At 29.1% G+C, this 21,935-nt stretch overlaps 1 protein-coding gene across 17 annotated transcripts in view; it reads left to right on the top strand.

The window, feature by feature from the left end:
- PMCA (plasma membrane calcium-transporting ATPase 3) overlaps positions 1 to 21,935 on the top strand; it is a 728,428-nt gene that overhangs the window by 531,046 nt on the left and 175,447 nt on the right. For 16 of the 17 annotated variants that reach the window (XR_010843530.1, XM_067047708.1, XM_067047713.1 and 13 more), the window contains one exon: positions 12,595 to 12,688. The gene's annotated coding sequence lies outside the window, so the exon portion shown is untranslated. Of the gene's footprint in view, positions 1 to 12,594; positions 12,689 to 18,606; positions 18,672 to 21,935 lie in introns of those variants that run through there. The other variant, XM_014422764.3, reaches the window with a different exon arrangement.

Consider the following 21,935-nt stretch of genomic DNA (forward strand, 5'->3'; position numbering starts at 1 on the left):
TTATTTTTTTAATGTATATATAAATATATCACTACTTTTATCAATTATATGACATATATATTACAAGGTCATATTCTTATTTATTTAAAATGAATATTAGTTATATTTTGTATTTTAGGTGTGTTTTATTTATGTTAAAGAGGGTAAAATAAGAAAAAAACAAAAAAAAGAGGAAAGCCACATTGAGTTAAAAGAGAAAATATGAAAAAACAAATAAGGATACAAAAGGAAGAAAGATAAAAAAAGCGATTAAAAAAAAAATGAATAAAATGTAGAAAGAAGAAAAAAAAGATTAAAGAACCAAAGCGATGAAAAAAAAAATTATTATATATTGTTTACATGTTATGTCTATATGATGTAAGATTAAAAAATATTGTATGATTGGATGTATGAAGGATCTAGCAATCCAATGAAGTTGGCCAGCACAACTTAGTTGTTTTTTAATAAAGTTTCTCTCTTTCTTTTTTTTTTATTGATTTACTTTTTTATTATATGAATACAGTGTCTGGCATTTAAAGATAAAAGTAATTATTCTTTAAACAAAGTAAAGGTTAAAGTTTTTTTATTTTTTATTGTAGATTTTTTATTATGTTAACTTAAATCATAAAGCAGCTTTTATTAATTTTACTCGCCGGTATAAAGAATATGTAGTAAGGGGGAGCATTGCGAATTTTGAATTCGAGTTTCCAAAGAAAATACAGGAACAGCCTAGCTCAAATACGGAAAGCCGTAAGAAACTTAGATTACTTCTTTAAGGCAGGTATATACCTAGGATGTTACAACTTTTACGATAAAATCGACTAGCCGAAAGTGCCATTTTATGGAATCGATTTTTCCATTCGAGGGGCACTGGTTCGATTCGAGTGGAGGTTGGCTTTTAATCCCTGTATATCTCAATTGACCAGGTAAGTGGTAAACAAAAAAAATAAAAGTAATGTTATGACCCGACAAAAATCAAATTCCCAAAATCCCCAAGAGGTTAGGGAAGGTAGGTAATGTTCAGAGTGACTGCATAAGGAAATCCAGAAATCATAAATATATTATAAAATGTCATTTAATTATAGAAAAAAAATTACATCTTAGGACTATTGAGAAAATTCAAAATCAGAACTTTAGATTTATGTTAGTAATCATGTTCCACATTTAACAGGTAAGTGTTAATTGGAAATTGAAAAATTAATCATCTAAGAAAATATTTAAAAACTTGCCACCTATTGCAATCCAATTACCTCAATTCAGGTCAATGAATTGAATAAATAAATGCGTTTCTATTTCTATTCGCTTGATCTGATAATTTATTCAGTTAAATAATAGAGTATTAGCTAAGACTGGCTAGTTGATTTTGAACTTATGTATGGTGACGATTGATTGGATGCTGTTAAAACTTAACTACTATTGATTAGCCTTGGGGTCACGTAATTAGAATTGAACCAATAAATTAGTGTCGCTTACTATTCCATCATTATCGACCTTTAAGTAAAGCTCTTCTATGATTTTTTCGTATATAAAAATTTTGAATTTTTTTTCATAGATTTTGAATTTTTTTTTCGGTTTTCTCTTTATTCTTCGTTTATTTATGAATTTTAAAGTTATGGCTTTTGCAGTTTCTTAATCTATTTTATTTTATTTTATTTCCTTAAAGACCATGGTGAAATAAATATTAACTGACCCAAATGGGAATTGAACCTATCCGTTGTAAATCAGGTACACTTTCTCAAAAATCTACGGTAGAAGAGGTAGTAAGGATATATGGTATTAAAAAAATACCTATCAAATTATTATATAAGATAAATAAAAATAATAATTGTTATTCCTTTGGAATTTGGCTCTAATAATAATTTAAATTAATTATGAAGTTTTATTAAGTAACATTTTATTTCGATTTGGCAATGTTCAAAATGAATAAGGAATTGCAATTAGTCTTATACATGTTCTTAATCAATAATTTATTTTATTTATAATAATTTATTGATGTTTCGGGGTCAAATGTGGAAAGCAATCGTATCATATTCAATTTAGTTGATTAATTTTTATATATTTTTTTTCTAGTATAAAATTTTTATTTAAGGAAAAAGTAAATGAATACATTAAAAAGGGAAAATTGGGTAAGAAAAAGTAAGAACATGATTTCTCACCATAAAGGTGTTATTCACTGATCGGTAAGCATATTTACTTTCACTTACTAATATAAGGAATATAAAGTAAGGAGAAGTATTCCGATCGTGGAAAATTTCAAATTCAAGCTTTCAACGGATGGAGTACAGTGCTGAGAAGAATTAGAGAAGGGAAGTTCGATTCGATTCGAACTACAACGTTCACTCTTTGAAGTGAATCTTTTGAACGATTCATGAAATGATTCTTATTGTTTTAATTTCACTTATATGGAAAATATAGTAAGAGAAAGTATTAGAATCGTAAAAATTTCAACATATAACAATTATATTTTATCGAAAAATAATAACTCTAATAGACTTTATTACGCAATTTAAAATTTCATGAATCTTGGAGATACTACTGCTAAAGAAGCTTGTACACTCGTTTCAATACGCCGATTTCCTTTGTCTATTTGTCGGATTCCAAATGCTATATTAAAATGCTAAAACTATATAAAACGAAAATTGGTTCCGGGTAGACAAATTCAAGGAGCTAAAAGTAATACGAAGCTATGAAACATCTTTTCGAAAACTAGAAAAAAGAAATTACAGGAACAAAATTGAAACTGTTCAAGTAATACCAACAACATTTACCTATTACAAGAAACATCTGACGATAAAACACATATAGTAATATGATGTGAAATGCGCTGGAAGATAAGGAGAAAGGACGGAAAGAAAAGCCAAAACATCAGAGAATTAAATGGAAAAAACACTGAATTTCATTACCAAGTTATGAAGAATTAAACAGAAATTGAAGTATTTAAATAATAAAATTACTGAAGAACGTTCCCTCGAATCTAATGTTTCTAATCTAAAAAATGTATATTTAATATTTTTTGAAGTTTCCAAAGATATGTAGTTATTGCCGTATAATACAGTTGACACCCTCAAAGGGGTTGGAGATCATGTTTATTGTTAGAAAGGGTTAAAATTAAATATGTGAAATCCGATGATGCATCAGTCACATTCTTGGATGATCGCATGTGATTCAAAGATGAAGTCAGAGACTTATCTTGCAGAGATGAGATCAGGATATCTCGTTTACATCATAAAGTCCTCGTGTTTTACTTTTCTCTTAATTTTAAATTTTATTTATGTATAAATTATTGACATAATGTATCTATAATTAATATTTTAAAAGAGTTTCTATGATGTATGCGCAAAATATTAATAAAAAAAAAACTATGTACATGCGTTTAAATATTATTTAAACAATGACCAGTTTATTGGTTAAAAAAAATAAAAATATTGTTACTTAATTGTTGTTTGGAGACATAACGAAGTGAAGCCACAAGCTTGCCGGGGCAATAGCGGTTTCTCGTTTGATCCTATTACTGTTACTGTTACAGGCTCTTACTCGCTTTCGGTTCCATTAAATGAGGTCAATTCAGACCATTACCGAAAACCTCAGGTATATTTCGGTACTTTGCCCTCAGATTATTTCGCTAATAATCCTCCAAGAAACTGGTTCCTAAACAATTAAAATAGACAGTAATTGGAATCTGCAATAATATCATCTGCCTCAAATGTGCTTAAGATTGTTTAATGTAAACACAATTGCGTGTGGGTCGTGACCTGTTTGGAATCGAATCAGATAAAAAATTATCTGTCTAAATTTTTTATACATTGATTTAAAAATGAAAAAATCGGATAAAAATTCATTTGAATTAATAGGGGAATAAATGAAAAGGAATTAGGAAAAAATGTAATATTTGTCTTTGATTAATGAAAAGGCGAATCATGATTTTCATTCAAGATAAATCCTTCCACTTAAATGAAAGATTTAAGATTCGGGATAAAGATGCCGATACCACCAATAGTCCTTTACATATATTTGTACAGCCATCCAAACCCAAATCTGCAAATCAGTCTTAAGGCAATCCTCCCATCTACGTTTAGGTCTACCTCTCGGACTATAACTCGTCGGTTCAGTGTTTATTAAAATTTCGGCGTTGTGCAGCCTTCTAAATTTTCCGTTAACTCACCCTTTTTCGGTCCCAATATTTTAGGCAATGCTTTATTATCAAAACCCTTAAGGCGTTGTTCTTTCTTTAGTGTAAGAGGCCACGTCTCGCATCTATAAAGAACAGTGGGATGGATAGTAGTTTTATAAATTCTAACTTTTAAGTTTTTGGAGAGAATGTGTGAGCTAATCAGTTTCGAAATTTAAAAATAACAAGTATTTTCCGCCTTTAACCTCGCTTTTATTACCTCATAAATTTCGTTTTTTCTAGTCACCATAGAACCTAACTTCTTGTTCAAATTTATTTCCTCTTATATCTACATCACTGAAATGGCTTTCGTTTCAACTGAGAATTATATATTTTGTTTTATCCGTATTAGTTTCAAGATCTAGTTTCCTACTAGATTTTATCGACGTAGTTGTAATTAGTTTTAGTTCTTTGTCCTCACTATGCAATACAAAATCCTCACCATATCCAAGAACCTTTAATTTTACCACTTAAAGTTAAACCCTTCTATAATGAAGTAAAATAAAAAATAAATTATAACAATATATAAACGTTAGTAAAATAATAGAATAATAATAATTAATATGAATAATTAGCAACATTAAAGTCAGAAATGATTAATGAATAAAACACTGAAATCTAATAGAGTGTTAAATTTCTATTAATTTATTTATCTATTATTATACATCTACTACATTTAAATGTTTTGTACTAATCGTTAGTGAGAACTACAACTAAATCATTAACCATAAATAACGACTAAATTTTCATTCATTACTCATTTAAAGTGATTAAAAAAAAAAAAGGATTATTTTATCGTTTTATATTAGGAGCGTTCAATCTGTGTTTTTCTTGTGCAACGTTATAAAATTATCCTTAAGAACTCATATTTTTTTTTATTTTTACGACTCAATAATTTAACCAATTAACCAAAGACATCCATTACATCCTGAATGAATTTATTCATCAAATACACCAATTTTATCCTTTTATTACCTTGGTACTCTTCCTATTATACTTTATTCGCGCCAGGACACAACAGAGCAGAACAATCAAGAAATCAGAAGAAGAGGTCTGCAACATAAAAAAGAGCAGTTAAAAAAGTTTACGCCCTTTTCTCCCGCCCCGCATTTTATCGCCAAGCACTAAAATACCTTCACCGCGAATTGTTGAGCTCTCGTCGGAACGGTCTTTATTAGATTGACGTTTACGTAACTTTTTCTTCAGGAGAAAACGAAAAGTAATTTATTTTACATTCGTTTGGAGCTTCTGGTTGTTGTTTCATAATTGATAAACAAGACAGGCCTCAAATGTCATAATAATTTATTTACGAAAAGTTCTTCATACTTCTCTTGACGATCACAGTGCTTTCGTAAGAGGCTGAATTATTCTACTGTCACGGGGGAGGATTTCACGATGTTGATGTTTGACCACTTTTGGAAGGTTGCTATATGTGTAAAAGTTTTATTTGTTCGAGTATATTTAATAACTTCATCACATACGGTCAGAGATTCCGGATTCACTTCTTGAATTTATAAGGTCTTATAATTAGGTGATTAAACTATATCACCAATTTGCTTTGATAAAATAAGGGGGTTGGCATAACCCTACTCTCCTTCTAAGCAAAACTGGCCCTAAGGTGTGGAGATTAGGCCACACCCCTTAAAGGCAACTTTACGTTGTATTACAAAAGTACGTTTGAAGTACGTTTATTTAATCGCAATTGTGATGAGGATAGAAGTGATAGTAAATGGTATTTCCAATAATTTTGTATAACTATACTGAGGAGTGAATAAGAAATTGAATTAACTTGGTAAATTTTTCAATTAATTTTTTTAGGTTATAAAAATGAATTTATTTTAAGAAAAAACATTTAAATATAAAGTTTAATACAAATAAATAATTTATTCAGAAAAAATGGAGAATTTAGTTTATTAGAAAAATGTAAAAATTGTAAACATTACTTTTTTTCGAATATTTAATGTTTACAACAAAAAAGCTACTAAGAATTAATTACAAACAACCAATATCATGTACGGGGTGTGGTAGAAATTTTAACTGTCGAATATGGCGTATTGTATGCCACGCCTACAAATACAAATCGACCCCGCCTTCTGGCGTCACTCGTCTTGAAGCGTTATCCCTCCATTATTATCCTTCTTCCAAGGATAAAATGAATCCACAATTCTTTATTACTAGCACAGAAAGCAGTTAATTATGTTTACACGTAAAGACCTAAGTCTTTAAGGAAAGGACCAATTATTTTAACTGTATTCTCAAGTGATTACAGTTAAAGGAAGAATAGTTATGTTGCTATTTTTATGCGAGAAGATTAATAATAACTTATATTATTTAAGAGTTTTTATATGAAGAATCTTAACAAATATTAAAACTGGTAATAGAAAATGTGTATCTTTAGTGTAATACCTTCCTCTTTTCTTTGAAAAAAATTTAGAATTTTTTTTTAAAGTATATTTTAACAAAAAAAAACCTGGTTATTAGTACTGAACGTTCACTTACCACCCAAGAAGGCGAAAATTTCAAATAATAAATTTGTATTTATCTGTTGCTATAAAATTTGTTATTTTAGAATTTCTAGAGGTATGAATAACGAATATCAACTTTGTTCCTGCCAGGAATACAATTTAACGAAAGCTATTAGCCGTTTACATATGATTGCGATCGGGTACGCTCGGCTGTCTCCGAATACCGCGTCTGTTTCTCCATTTTTCTCCTATAGTTCATTATAAACTATTTCATAGTTCATATTTATATATTTTGTATTATTGTCTACAATGCAAAGTGGTTAATTATTTCAAATAAACAAAATTAAAAGTATTTTTGAGGAAGGTTTTCTTAATATCTGGCATTTAAGCCCTGTTGAACTATTTCAATGAGATTAAGACTTAGCTGATCCAAAAGGTCATTCAGTTTTACATTGACATTTCGAGTTCAAACCAAATCGTCCATATCATTACTATCTAAGTTCTTCAGCTTACTTATGCGTTTTCAATCAATATATTCGATGCAATAAATAGTTATCCATACAGAACTAAGGATCGTGTGATAATATCTCAAAAAACATGAGCATCCATTCTTCAACTAATAAATAACGGAATAAAGTAACATTAGGCAAATATAAACGAGGAACACATCATATTGGTATGAAAATTTAGCATGGACGTATATGAAGCATCTCTCAGACCATAAGAAACTTTATGAGAAATTACGGTGGAACGGTTCTTAGAATACAAGTAGATTACCTTCTACAGCAACTTAATAAGATAAACAACGTTTATACAAGAAGATGTATGAATCTCAAAGGAGTATATGAGTCACTACATGGTCCTTGATATAAAGCCGTGACACTACACCCATGTAGAGACAGGGCCTCCTTAATTGGTTCCCGCCATAAGTGGTAGATGGTAGTTCACTGTTGTAACTTCCCTCAACCTACATACACTACTCATTACTTTAACACTCCAATCCCCTTGAAATGAACTAGCGAATTTAAAATCCTACCATAAAAAAGTATATTTGAACAGATAGATATGTTTAAGTATCTGGGTTCTACGGTAACTAGAAAAAATGAAATTGATGAAAAAATGAAGGCGGGAAAAGCTTTTAATTTTTTAATTTCAAACTGCTTTTTGCTTGCATTCTATCCAAAAACTTAAAAGTTAGAATTTACAAAATTATTTGGGCGTGTAAGGTTGAAGGGCTTAGTAACGAGTGGATCCCTAAAATGTTAATAAACATTATAAATATAAAAATAAATTACCTCTATAATAAGATTTTTCGTAATAATAACCTCTATATAACGAAAAAGTCCTTTATATACGGATCACATACAAGAGGTAAAGAAATGGACGTATCCAGACTTAAATCTTCCTACTTAACTCCCGTTCTTTTCCGGTCATGTTTGATGAGTGTTGTCTATTTTATGAACTAACGCTATAATGTTCGTTTATTATTTAAGTACGTTTTATGTTTGTCTCAGTGACAACTGATAAATGGACACGGTTTGCATTAAGCGTGAAAGCAACAAAACATTCTACTTAAATTATTTAAACATTTTTACGTTTAATTTCTCAGTGATACTGATGTACAGTGTATGTCCAAAGTGCTTTTTGAATGCTTTGATATATTCCCATCAAACGAATTTTCCACTAATACTTTGATATATTCCTTCCAAAAGCAGGTTGACTATATATTTATCTAATAGGATGTTTTACGACGGAACACGATGCCAGATAAAGGGCATGTGGTCTGATTTGTTGATAGAGGTGTCCTGCCCTGTGGGTTATCAGTTTTGGCCGGTTGGGATTGGGTTCAACCGAATTGAGGTCAACCAAACAACCCTTCTCAGCTGACCTTACTAAATTAAAATGCCGCCACCCCGTTGCTTCACCCTCAATAGTGGCGTCACCTCATCCCTTTTGAAAATAATCATTTTAAAGCATCCTGATATAAATATTTTCCCGATAATTTAAATATTATATTATATAGCAAACTATTAAAGTTGTTAAAAAGGTTTTTTTTTTTAATCATCTGTAAGAGGTAAAAAAAGAAATATTGATTCACGAAGAAAAAAAGTAATCTTAGTCCCATATTCAATAATCTGAGGGTTTTTTTTCCTTTGCTTTTTAATTTGAAAGTATTTTAAATTAAATTAAGTTAATTATAATTAAAATACATTTCGTCCAGTCAGGTAGAAAAGGTCACCCAATACATTGTAATACATTTCTAGATTCATTTTATGATTGTATTATTAGATGTAAATTTTAAGAAAGTTTCATGAATAAAATAAAATTATGTAGACATTCTAATATGCGTAATATTATTTTACAAATCAATTTCTGATCTGAAAACTACTGATCCAATAATTAATAACACAGCTAATTGTGCATATTGACTATTCAATAATCTGTTGCAGTTATTTTTTGTGAAAAATTATAATTTTTCAAATGTCATTAAAATTACTACTCCTATGAATATAAATGTCATAAACTACTGTATAAAATATTAAACTTGGTTTAATTTGAGTTCTAATGGACGTCTGTACATCGAATGATTTTCGAGATATAGATTTCTCAAAATAAATTCATACGATAACTGCTGATTTTTCAGTATATTTTTATGAAATGTTGATTTTTAAGAACCTATATCTCGAGAACTATTGAACGTAAATAGCTCTCTTAGGTCTCATATTTTACCTAATTTACTATACTTTAAATTGTGTTCTCTTAGATTTTCTATAGTTTTTAAGATATATATAGCTCCGAATGAAAATTAATTTTTTTAACATTTTGAAACTGCCGCCAATTTTTATTCCTCTTAACTATACTTGGCAGACTCATCAATTTTGAAAAGTAATTATACATATTTTCATTAAAGTAATAAAAAGTTTTGGGTGAAATAACTGCCTATTTTCTCCACGGCTCTTACACTAATGTCTTTCCATCGAAATTTTCATGATCACAATACCTTCCATAACTATATATTCAGTCATTTTAGGGGAAAGAGAAAACTTTATTAACGTTAATGGGCCCATTAGTTACCTAATTTGTCATTTAAACCTATGTTTTATTTGTCATGGGGGCTGTCAATGAGTATAACCAGTTCCATTTTTAAATAAGTTCTAGATTGAAAAGACTAAATTTGATCGCAATTATTTGTGCTATCCTCTTATGAATTTCTTGGTGTGCTCGTCGACGTACGCTATCCTTTTGTTTTGTTTTTTTATATATTTTCAAATAATCTTATGCATTTCGAATGTTTGAAGTGCTGAAACCAACCATTATTATGAAAAGCATAATTTTTAATAATAATAAATTTCGATAGTTATTCTATTTATACCAACCTTGAAATAGTACCAGTTATAAACATCACAAAGTATTTCAATCTTCTCATTCTTAAGATCGTCTTATCATTACACACCATTCATAGTTATCTCAAGTTTGTGACAGTTGCGTAACTGTTTGTTTATTGACCTCTCAAGTGTAGTGTAGAGGATATGACAAGCCCCGGCAAGCTTGTACTGCAGAGGAGCGTTGTGAGTTGAAGTTCGTAAAACATTCTGATAAAATTTGACAAATGGAATATACATCATACACGACAAGATGTATGAATACGTTTATTTCTCTAAAAGCCAAGCTGTTTTTCCCTTTAAATTATACTCTAAAACAAGGAAAAACGAAGTATCTTACAAAATGAGAACAAGACGATTTATGTTCTCTTTTCTCCTTAAGGGATTCTTAGGAATGTGAACGCCATTAGCAAAGTGTTTCTAAGGTGTACTATGGGTGTAGTACTTAAATCAGAGAAATGTATCTCACATCAATAACCTTAAAGTAACTGTACAAATATACACAGTACATCACTGTCATATTAAAATATATAATTTTAATTAGTACATAAAATATTATATGTTAAATTGTTTAAGAGTTGTGTGCTGTCTCTATTTGCTTAGAACTTTGAACTATAGATGTGAGATGTACCATACATTTATGTGATCATTTGTTTTTAGGTCCTAATAATACCTGAATCGGTAAAACTTTATCTGTTATTTCTTAGTTCTTATCTCAGTTATTTATTGCAAATAATAAATTACTAATGCTATTTGAAAGACTCAACACTATTTAGAAATCTTCCAATCATACCCCAAAAAGTAGTTTTTGTATCGAAATTAGTTTTACACAATAATCTAAATGTAATGACAATGATGTTATTTATATGTCTTAAATTTAAAAAACCAAGAAATAACCAAGCAATTAGTCCTTAAATTTAAAACTTTAATTGTCACATAGATTTAAAGTTTTACAGAGTCGCATTTAAATTTTTGGCGCCCAAATGCGAATGAATGAGGAAAAGTAAACATCCATTCATAACATTTATGCATATTAGAGAGAAAAAGTAATAAGTGGCATTAACAAAAAAAATGAGTAATTTTATTATAAAATGATAAAATGTGTAATGATTATAAAAATGAAAATTCGATCAATAACCGCAAAGCATATTTCTACTTACATTAATTATAACTCTTTTATCAATCCTTCTTTATCATCGAGAAAAATAGTTCTTGCCAATTGATACTGAAGTTATGAATGTTTTCATCATACCAATATCCCTTTTGATCGAACTCAAGTCTGGACTTCTAGCTTGCTGCTCTGAGAAGCACTCGATTCCAACATCATTTAGACATTCGACCACAATACGTGCCCTATGAAGCCATAGCATTAGCAAGAAATGGCTCTACATGTAACTCGATCATGTCTTGTAAGTACCTCGGTGGGGTTAGAAATCTTCCTCGTTCCACAACCAATTTCGAGGGCTGTAAAACAAAATTTGCGATTTAAATTGAAAGAAAACATGAAAGCAATGAAACAAAGCATTATTTTCACTATGATCCTGGCTATCAATAATTAAATAAAATAATATATACAAATAAATAATTTAATTTTTAATTTAAAAAGTTAAATGTTGCGTTAATTTTGTCACTCTGCAACCATTAATTGTAACTTGTAATAAATGATAACAATAGGGATCATATAAAATATTAAATAAATTAATAAACCTTAATTTTCTAATATCAAATGATAATTTATGTAACAGAGGCAACCATAGTCTAAGAAAACATAAAGTTTACTGTTACTGTCATATGAATACTTGACCAAGCCTAAATAATAAAATAATAATTAAATAAATAAAATTAATCCATTATAGTAAATATTTATTGCCAATAAAAAAATATTTTGTACCTGAATAGCTCTAAATATTTTATATTTTTTTGTATATATTTTTAATATTGATTATTTTTTTATATTAATTTAATTCTGTTTTATGTATATTAATTACTGATTTTATCAATTATTTTTATCTATTATATTTTATACATTTTTTTATATAATATTTTAATTATATGGTACTTATGTGCGAAAATACGATTTTTAAGTGTATATGGTACATTGTTATTCATTTAAAATTAGTTATTATTTATATTTTATATTTTTATTTTACTTTATATTTGTTAAAGAGGAAACATATGTTGGGTTAAGAGAGAAAATATGAAAAAAAAAATAGTAACGTTTGAATATTAAGTAGAGTATTAAGTAAGTAATAATAAAGTAAAGAAAAAAAAAAGAACAAAAAAAAAATCATATATTACTATTATATATTATAAGTTTACTCTACTCTGCCTATATTTTATAAGAATTAAAAAAAAAATTGTCTGACTAGATATATGAATGCTCTGTATTTAGCAACTTGATACAGTTGGGCAGCATAACTTTTTTGAATACATTTTTTCTCTCTCTGAATGTTTTCTTAAATCACTCCATAATGGATTTATTTTTTAAAAAATGGTTTTAAATAAATCACTGACATCTAAAATAATAATACTCATAATTCGAATACCCTTGATGACTTAATCGTGCTAATGTTAATGATGTACTTTTTTTTTGTTTCAGAGACTTAGTTGCAGTCCCATCAACTTCTGTCTTGACTTGATTTGAACACATCTTACAAGAGAACTCGGACCACGGAAACTTCTAATTTAATAAGGTAACAAAATCAACATAATAAAAAATGTATTTTTTTTTGTACAGTATATAATGTACATTTTTAGTAACCATTTTTTCGTTAACTTATTCTTTTAATAAAAAATTAATGATTCAATTATTCAAATAAAGGAACAAACCAAGCCGTTTGAATTATTTTATGATTTCAATATGTTTTTCATCTCGTTATTTATTTTTTTGGAAAAAAAAATGATAATATTAGTTATCTATATTCATGGCGGATGTAATGTCGTCAATTATTAAATTAATACTGCATAACAATTCAAAATTATTTCTCTAAAGCTCAACAAGTGAGAACATACAAAAAAACAAATTTGAATACTATATTGTTTTTTTTCTAGTCACGTCTTAAAAATTAATTTTCTGTGAAGCAACTAGGAGATATAAAGCCTCTGTTCAATACTTAATGTTGTACTGTTATCTTAATAATTAAATATTAGCACTAAAATATTTATTTTTGTTTCTTTATTTAGTGGTGTGTGCTTTCTTCTGAATTATTTTTCCTTATAACATTCGCTTAATACTTTTACATACTTATTTTAACATTCATGTAAAAAGTAACTAACCATCACTTACACCTTTGAATGATTTTGTTCATTGAATTAATTAGATAAACCTAATTGTTTTTATAACTAAATCGTAAGGTACAAATTTAATGGTATTTACCTATATGTGATCAGCCTAGCTAAAAAATAAAAACCTAAAATATTGATAAGATATCTAGGATGTTACAGAAACTGGCTTATCCTAAGTGACACTATATCATCGATTATTCATTATTTTCCAGTTTTCAGAAAACGGTCCTCGATCAATTTCGATTGAACTGATTTAATCAATGTGTGATTAAATTGACGTTAATATCAATAATGTAAGTGTTATATTTTTTTAAATTATCCGACAGGTTTTAAATGCCGAATTTTATCTCTGAAATATCTTTAATATTGTTCATTTGAAATAGTTAACCATCTCTGGTTGTTAGTAGAAATAATGGATAATTATCAAAAGGTAAAATTTGTTGGTAATAAACTATAGAAGAAAAAAGGAAAAATATTTTCCCAGGGTAAAAACACACTGCCAGTAATACTGGTGGTAATTTAGACGTATAATATACTGTTGGAATGCTAAAGAATTTAGGTAAAACAATATCTAACAAGTAAATTCGTAGTGGAGAGTTACTAAAAAAATTTTAATTAATAAATAAATGTTTTGGTGTTTCCATGGTTGTTATATCAACGGCTGCGAGACCTGCGTTCTAACAGGTAATCTAGAAAGCAGAATCGAGAGATCTGTAGTCCTTCGTAAAATCTGAGACAGAGTGATCTGGGATTGGAGTCCTAACACATAAGAGGAGAAGAATTTACAGTGAGCAGCTTGCAGAGACTGGTCAGTCAATATCTCATGGTATGAAATCACGGAGGTTATGATGGGAGGGACATGTGGCTCGAAGCAATCATTGTCAAATCTCGAGGGAGGCTAAAAGCCAGAAGGATAAACCGAATCAACAAAGATGTGAAAGAGCTGCTTGCAGCAAACTGGAAAACAGTAGACAGGCCATGCGTGGAGAAGGCTGGTTCGGCGGTCTAAGAACTACAAGGTCTTTTTAGCAAAAATACCTGCCTAAATATGAAAATATAGTTTATTTTACCCCCATAACAATAAAATACTCGTTTTATTACACAATACTCAATCAATTAACCAGGAATTTGTTAATGAGGTCTGTTTTAAAATTTTTACGGAATATTATAGCAGATATATCATTCATCTTTTTTTGAAGCATCAATATATATCATTTAGCATTAAGTTCTATCTTAAAAATCTGTTATAAAAAGTTAAATTATTTTCATTTGAATCTTCTAACAGTATCTGAGTCGTCTGTTAATAAAAAGGCCCACATTTTCAATTCTGAATTTTCTTTTAAATTTAAAGGTAATTAGGCAAACATAAACAACGTTTTTTCTAAACTTTTCCTTCCTAAAATGAATAACGTTTTTTACTCGAATCTGCACAGTTCCAACCTAAAATAATTTAATTAAAAATTTAAAATATTTCATTCCTTATATGTACTCATAGAAAGTATTCAGATTATTTCATAATTTCTTAGGTAAAATGTATTTTTCAAAAATGATTTAGTTATTGAAATCATAATTTATTTAACAATTAAAAAAACGTTTCGGGGTCATTTTCTCAGAATTAAGTTGTGATTTTAATTGACAAATAATTTTTTTTTTTACCTGGATAACTATGAAAAGATATTACATAATATAGCTGAGAAAATTAGAAAATATAGCTGGAAATCCTTTCAAAACTGCTGGGAAATTTAAAATTTGGCCCTCTCGACAAATATTAGACGTAACATTCTTGCTCCTGAAGTAAATACACAACCTGGAATTAAATACAATTTATTAATTTAATCGAATTTAGTCTCTCTTTCTGTTTGTAATGTGTGGAATTGATATTATTGTAATTTATTTTTCGAAATAAATCTCCGTAAACTTTGTGAATATTTATTTCATTTAATGTTAAATACTAGTTTTGTGCAGATCTTAAGTACATAGAAGTTACATAGAACTCAACTTCGTCCATTAATTAAAATTTAGCCCTACCACAGAAAGGGGTAAAACTTCAAACATAAATTTCCAAACGCACAGCATAAATATAATTCACAATTAACGCCCGCTCTATTAAAACAATATTCTAAGCCCTTTGCTTTCATTTAACAGCCAAACCGCTTTATCTAGTAATGACGCTATGAACTCTTTTGGAAAAAGGATGGAGATATTTATGGACCCTGAGATATAATATTACGTCTAAAGCTGTTTGTTTAAAAGTATTATAAATATTTTATTTTATTGCTATCCTGCGCACGCTGTGATTACAACACTTATTTTTAAACCGCGGTCGGTAAGTGGAACACGAGAGCACTCATACATTGACGCAGGTATGAAAGTAAATATACAGGAGCAATTTTTCCTTTTTTTTTTTTTTTTTTAAACAATTTCACACCAGGGTGATGGGTAAAACGCCAGGATGGAGTAAAGTCGACACGATGTTGACAAAATATCATTTTAACTGACTTTCAGACAAGTGTATTTCAAAAATATTTTATTTCGCTCTCAAATACGTGTGGACAAAGGAGTTCTAACTCACTTTCAGAATAATTTGAAATCTTTTTTTTTTTTTGAAGTTACAACTTAAAATCTTCACCATCGGAATCATTTTATATCGTCTCAATATTCACAGCTTGTAATCTGATGTTTAGCCCCTTATAAAATTAATTAATTCTTGTGCAGTTTTTTATTTAGAAAGTATGGATATATAAAAATATTTCTTTTTTAATATAATAAGACAAAATTATTTATGTTCCTGTTTTCTGGAAAATAAAGTAATTTTATATCATAATACGGTTTTGAATAGATATTTTATTCTTTTTTTTTATTGATGAGAAATAATACAATCTGTCAAAATTAGAAGAACGAAAGCAAAAAAATAAGAGAAATTAGTATATTTTTTTATTATTTAAAAATGTATTACAACATTTACTAGACAAACGGTCCAAACTTCCAATCCATTACAAAAGACTGATCTACATGACTATTATAAGGCCTATCTGGACAAACGGAGTTGAGCTATGGGGCTCCACTAAACCATCTGATTCCTCTCGAATCCAATCCTTACAGTCCAAAATCCTTCCTAAAATTCTTAATGCTCCTTACTTTGTCACAAATCAAATCATCCATCAGGACCTCAATGTCCCCTATGTTGCCGATTTGGCCAGAACCAGATACCTTCCATAATAAACTTCCCAACCCCCCAAACCAACTCGTTTCTAACTTTGCTTCTCCTTCACTACCTAATAATCCTCCTAGACGTCTGAAAAGAAGATGGCCTCAAGATCTTCTCCTTTAGAAATGTTTTTGGAGTTCTATCAATGGGTAGATTATCCACATGTTTTTATCATGTCATAATATCACTTACAGAAAATTTACTTGATGTGTATATATGTATAAAGTTGTAAATATCAATAAATAAATTATTAAAAAAAAAAAATGTTTGTATGAATCCTACATCTAATTATAATATAAAAATATTTAAATTATAAATGTGTACCTCTACAGCTCATGAGTGGTGAAGGGTGTAGTACTTAGTAAGGAAGTACAGTTACTAGACCAATAGTTGTGCTAGGAGGTGAGCTTAGTCTGAATCACGCTAGACCGCCAGATCTTTTCCCAATTAAGGGTTCCCACTCCGTGAAGCTGGGGGCAGCCCGGAGAGCTTCTGAACCCACAGGGTTGACTCACGGCTACATTAACAGAATAAATATTTAAATAAGTATTTTACTACTGAGATACTAAAGCTCAAATAGTGACAAAACCAAAAATATATAGTCATGGAAGGTAAATATACAGATTAAATTAAACTAACTCAACGTTGGATATCAATTAATGTATTTAGTTAAAATTAATTACAAACCGTACCTAATTAAACGAATTAGAACTGGAGATATAAAATAAAACATTTGAAAGGTTTTTCTTTATTTTAATCTAATATCCCGCCCTTATAAGGGCAAGTCTAAATGTTAATATGGGTTGGAAGACATTCAGCTTTTCAAAGGTTGTAGTAACATAGGATTTGTATAAAACGTGGAGGAGCTATAAATTATTATATGCACAATGGACATTGAGAAATTAAAAAAATCCTGCAAATAAAGTTCAAGAATTTTTAGTTTTTAATTCCTTTAAAAAAATGGTATTCAAGTGCTTCAGACGACACAAAAAACGAATATGATACTTGTACTACAACTTACCTTACTTGAAGCATCATCAGGTTTTTATGATTATAAAATCATTTAAAGAAATAAGTTATATTTTTTCTTCATTCTTCAGAAAGAACCAAATCGATTCGTGTATATATTAATAAATGTTATATATTTAAAATTTATAGAATTAACTATTCGATTGATAAAAAAAAAAAATCTGAATTTGTTGCACAACTGGTAACAATAAACTTTAATTCAAGTCCAAAACTTGAAGTACACTTTACGCATTCAAATCTCAATTATTACTTTTATTTCGTTATATCATTATATACTCGATACAATACTCTGTAAATAAATCGTAAATATGGGCCAGAATATTTAACTGTAGGATAAATAATTATTAATCAATAATTTGTCTTTTTCTTTATACTCATACTAATTTTTATATTTTCAATTTTATATGCAAACCCCAATTCATATACATTTTTTTTTATCATAAACCTATTAAAAGTAATAGGAAATCAGTTGACTCATTTCTATCCTTTCGTTTATAATTTAATAATAATAATAATAATATATGCTCATGGATGAAAGGTAAATATTAATACGCTATGAACATTGACCAGGACTGAAGGCAATTCCACTGGATGGAATTAGTGAATAATTACAAACATTAATCTGTATATGAAATGTTTGGCTTCAAATCTCACGCTCGCTTCAGCGAATTCAATATTAAATATGAACGAGTTAAAACTTTAATGAAACATGATTTTTTTTTCTTTGAAAATGTAATTTAGAAACACATCAACAAAAAAATCAAGTTTAAAAACATTTTTTTTTTTTTATCGAAATTAGAGATTCTTCCTTTTTACTGTACAATTGCTGAAATTCAGAACCTCCGTGTGTATGTACAAAAGGAATAACACACACGTGCACACTTACAGATATATATATGTACATGATTTGTTGTTAAAATTCATACATTTTTTATTATTTTATAAGGGTGAATCAATTTAAAAAAAAAAAAATTAGGGTGGAATTGAACTGATAAGGTAACCCCCTCCAGAACTCCACCATCCCCACCCTTTAAACATTAAGTTACCCTGGCTACCGTCAGTCAGTTACCGTTTACGGTTATTATCTGTTCCTCCTAGCCCCTGCAAATCGTTGTCGGCCTACCTTCGTACAAGGGTTAAAATAACTTTCTAAGGTGAGGAATTTCCAGAGATTTTACTATCGCTTGCCAAAAAGTTTTTCTTTTTTTTTTTTTTTAGTCGATTTAAAATTCTACTTGTGGCTTTCTTAACACATGTATCATTTATAATTTTTTATTACATGTACCTTGAATGTGAAGTCTTGTTAGTTCATACATCTGGCTTATATAAATACAAGAGATACCGGAAAAGAAAACATTTCTTCTATCTTGGCAGTCCTTCTGTTATGACAATTATTTCGGGACGACAGGACCTCCCGTGGTCTGTTGTTCTTCAAACATGGCTATATTTCGTTTTCAATTTATCAATGTAGAACTCTGACAACTTCATAACAATTTATCCCTCTGTCTTATCATAGTATATGATTTATTTGTTAAATATTTTTTTAGATATATATATAAAATGGGAGAAAAAGAGTATTATTAGTATGATTGGGTTATTTCCTTTAAGGTGAAGTTTACACATTAATTATAGGGACAGTAGAACCCCGTTTATACGGAATGATGTGGTCAGGGACATTACTTATAATACGAAATTTTTGATAAAAGATCAGTAAATAAATCATTCTTGATATTAATCACATTTATTAAAGTAATGTACCGGGGTATATAAATACTTATGTAATAAATGATAACGTTCTTTTGTAATTTGAAAAAAGATAATCATTTAATTCAAAACAAATAAATAAAATAGTATATTATAATATAATAAAAAACTTTCGATCCCTGTTTTCAGAGTTGTAGCTTTATAGGGGTTATTTACTCAACAATGCATTTCACTTTTAAGAATTTCAAACACTTTTTAATTAATAAAAATTATATATATTTTTATGGGGAGTGAGGTGGCTCAATTGTTGACTAACTCCAAGGACCCGGGTTTGAATCCGAATGTGACAGATAATTATTTATTCTCAGTGAGTCAGCCCTGTGGTTTCGGGAGACTACAGGAGTCAACCCAGCCTCATAAAATGAGTACCCTTAATGAAGAAAAAATCTGGAGGTCGAGCTTAGTTTTCATTTATCGATCAACATAATAGTTTAAGAAAAAATTAATTGTAATTTAACTTCTGTGATGATCTTTACCGCATTAAAATAAGATTGTGTAAATTTGTTCATTGCCTTCATTTCCAAGAAACACTAAAATCTCATAAATATTTATTTAATGTATTATTTACATTATATTTACAAATTTCAACAAATAAATAATGTTTTAGCGATAACTAGGGGATTACTAACTCCTTGTACTACTCGTGATCAAATAGTATAACTGTAATTTACTGTATTCTGTAGTTCAAACTGTATTATTAGTATATGCAGGGAAAAAATAAATTTCAAGTCCTTATCCCAGCATTTTAATTTATACTTCAATTTAAAAAAAATAAATTTCCACATTCTATGTAAAACAAAATATTACACGGTGATCACTAAAAAAAAATGTTGTATAGAAGAGGGATAATAAAATTTGATTATTTTTTATATAGAAACAACATTGATAATTATTTTTCTTTAATATTAAGCTGTGAATATGAGAAACGTTTTTCTACATTTGTATTTTTTTTTCATTTGTCAATCGTGAAGATGTAATAAACATTTTCAAACAAAAAATTATTTTATTTTTGATCATTCACAATAAGTAAAGATGTATAATATGAAAAAAAAATCATCTAATTCATCTATATATCATTTAATCTTATTGAATGACACATTCAGGAATGATTTCTAGCGACAACTGCTAATATAGGTCGGCCCGTCTGCACATGGGCGGGCCACTCACACTTTTCAACAAGACTTTTTTTCATTTTCAGGTCAATAATTTTATTCAGTCAACGATAAATTTTGTGTGATAATATAAAACAGATATATTATAGATTTTATATTAACTTTCTAACGGGTTTTTCGTGAGTATTGATTGTTTAATTTTTTTTTATCCTAAAAGAATAAATAAAAAATTAAACAATTCATTACGTTTAGTAAACATTGTCAATCGCCGTATGGCTGCGTGACAAGGCCCAGAATCGATTCGTGGGTCTTCTGGGGATTTCTAGAACAGCTCTACTCACCCTCCAGGGAATAGAATAACAACTACTTAGATAGTCTCATCTAAAAAATTCGATTTTTTTTTTTTTATTCATTTATTGAAATTTACAACTGCGTAAAAAATACAATAAGTAAATGTGATTAATGTTACAAAACACATGATAATCTTAGAAAGGTACCACCCAATGACGGTACTTCAATCATAACATTAAATTAGAAGATCCCGTGACCATCTTCTTTTCAGACGCCTCGGAGAATTATCAGACATTGTTAAGGATGAAAAATAAAGAAGTAACTGGTTTGGATGGGTAATTATTTTGGAATGAAATGAAGCATATCTATTTCGGGCCAAATCTGCAACGAATGGGATATTGAGGTTATGAATGAGTTTATTTGTGACGCAATAAGGACTGTCAAGGATTTTGGATTGCAAGGATTGGATACGGGAGAAATTTGATGGTTTGCTGGAGCACCAAAGCTCAATTCTAGATGTCCAAATCGGTCTGATTATCATAGTGTATAAGAGTTTTTCAAGTAAATGGGAAGTTCAGAGCGTGTGTCAAGTAGGTGTTGCAGTAATCGGAATCTACGAGCAGTTTCTTGTCGTTTCAGTCTAGTGTGAGGATTCCAAGTAAGTCTCTTGTTAAGATGGAGTCCCAAGTAGTGACTCTGTTCAACAGGCTTTAGTGGGATGTTAAAAAAAGATACAATAGGGCAGGAGAGTAGAGGTTTAGGACGGAGAGTAAAGGTGATCTGGTGGGATTTGTTAGGATTTATTTTGATTCTCCAGCTGTGAAACCTTCAAACAAAATTTGAATTAACGCTGTAAGGAGTAGCATATGACTACCACCAGTTACCCCACCCGATACGTCAACAACAGTCAAGGCGTAGTATTTACATTAATAATAAAATTGACAGACAAAAGAAAGGATTATGTGGGAAAATGTAATCCCATGATACTACTGAACTGTTCTCATACAGTATAATTAAAGAGATATTCTCATTATAACCACCTACATCCAGGAATTCAATAAGATACTAAACAACTGGACCAGTGGAGGAAAAATAAAAATTAAACAATTGATGTTGGTGGCCAGGACAAAAGAGAACACTTGAGCTCCTTCGAATCATTTTTAGCTTAATTCCATTGTATACGGTACGCAGATTCCACTTTATTAGAATCGAAATGAATTCACAAGGAGAATTATTTATAATTGTTTAATC

This window comes from Halyomorpha halys, unplaced genomic scaffold (genome assembly GCF_000696795.3).
Source record: "Halyomorpha halys isolate HHAL.00 unplaced genomic scaffold, Hhal_1.1 Scaffold389.1, whole genome shotgun sequence".
Taxonomy (NCBI): Eukaryota; Metazoa; Arthropoda; class Insecta; order Hemiptera; family Pentatomidae; genus Halyomorpha; species Halyomorpha halys.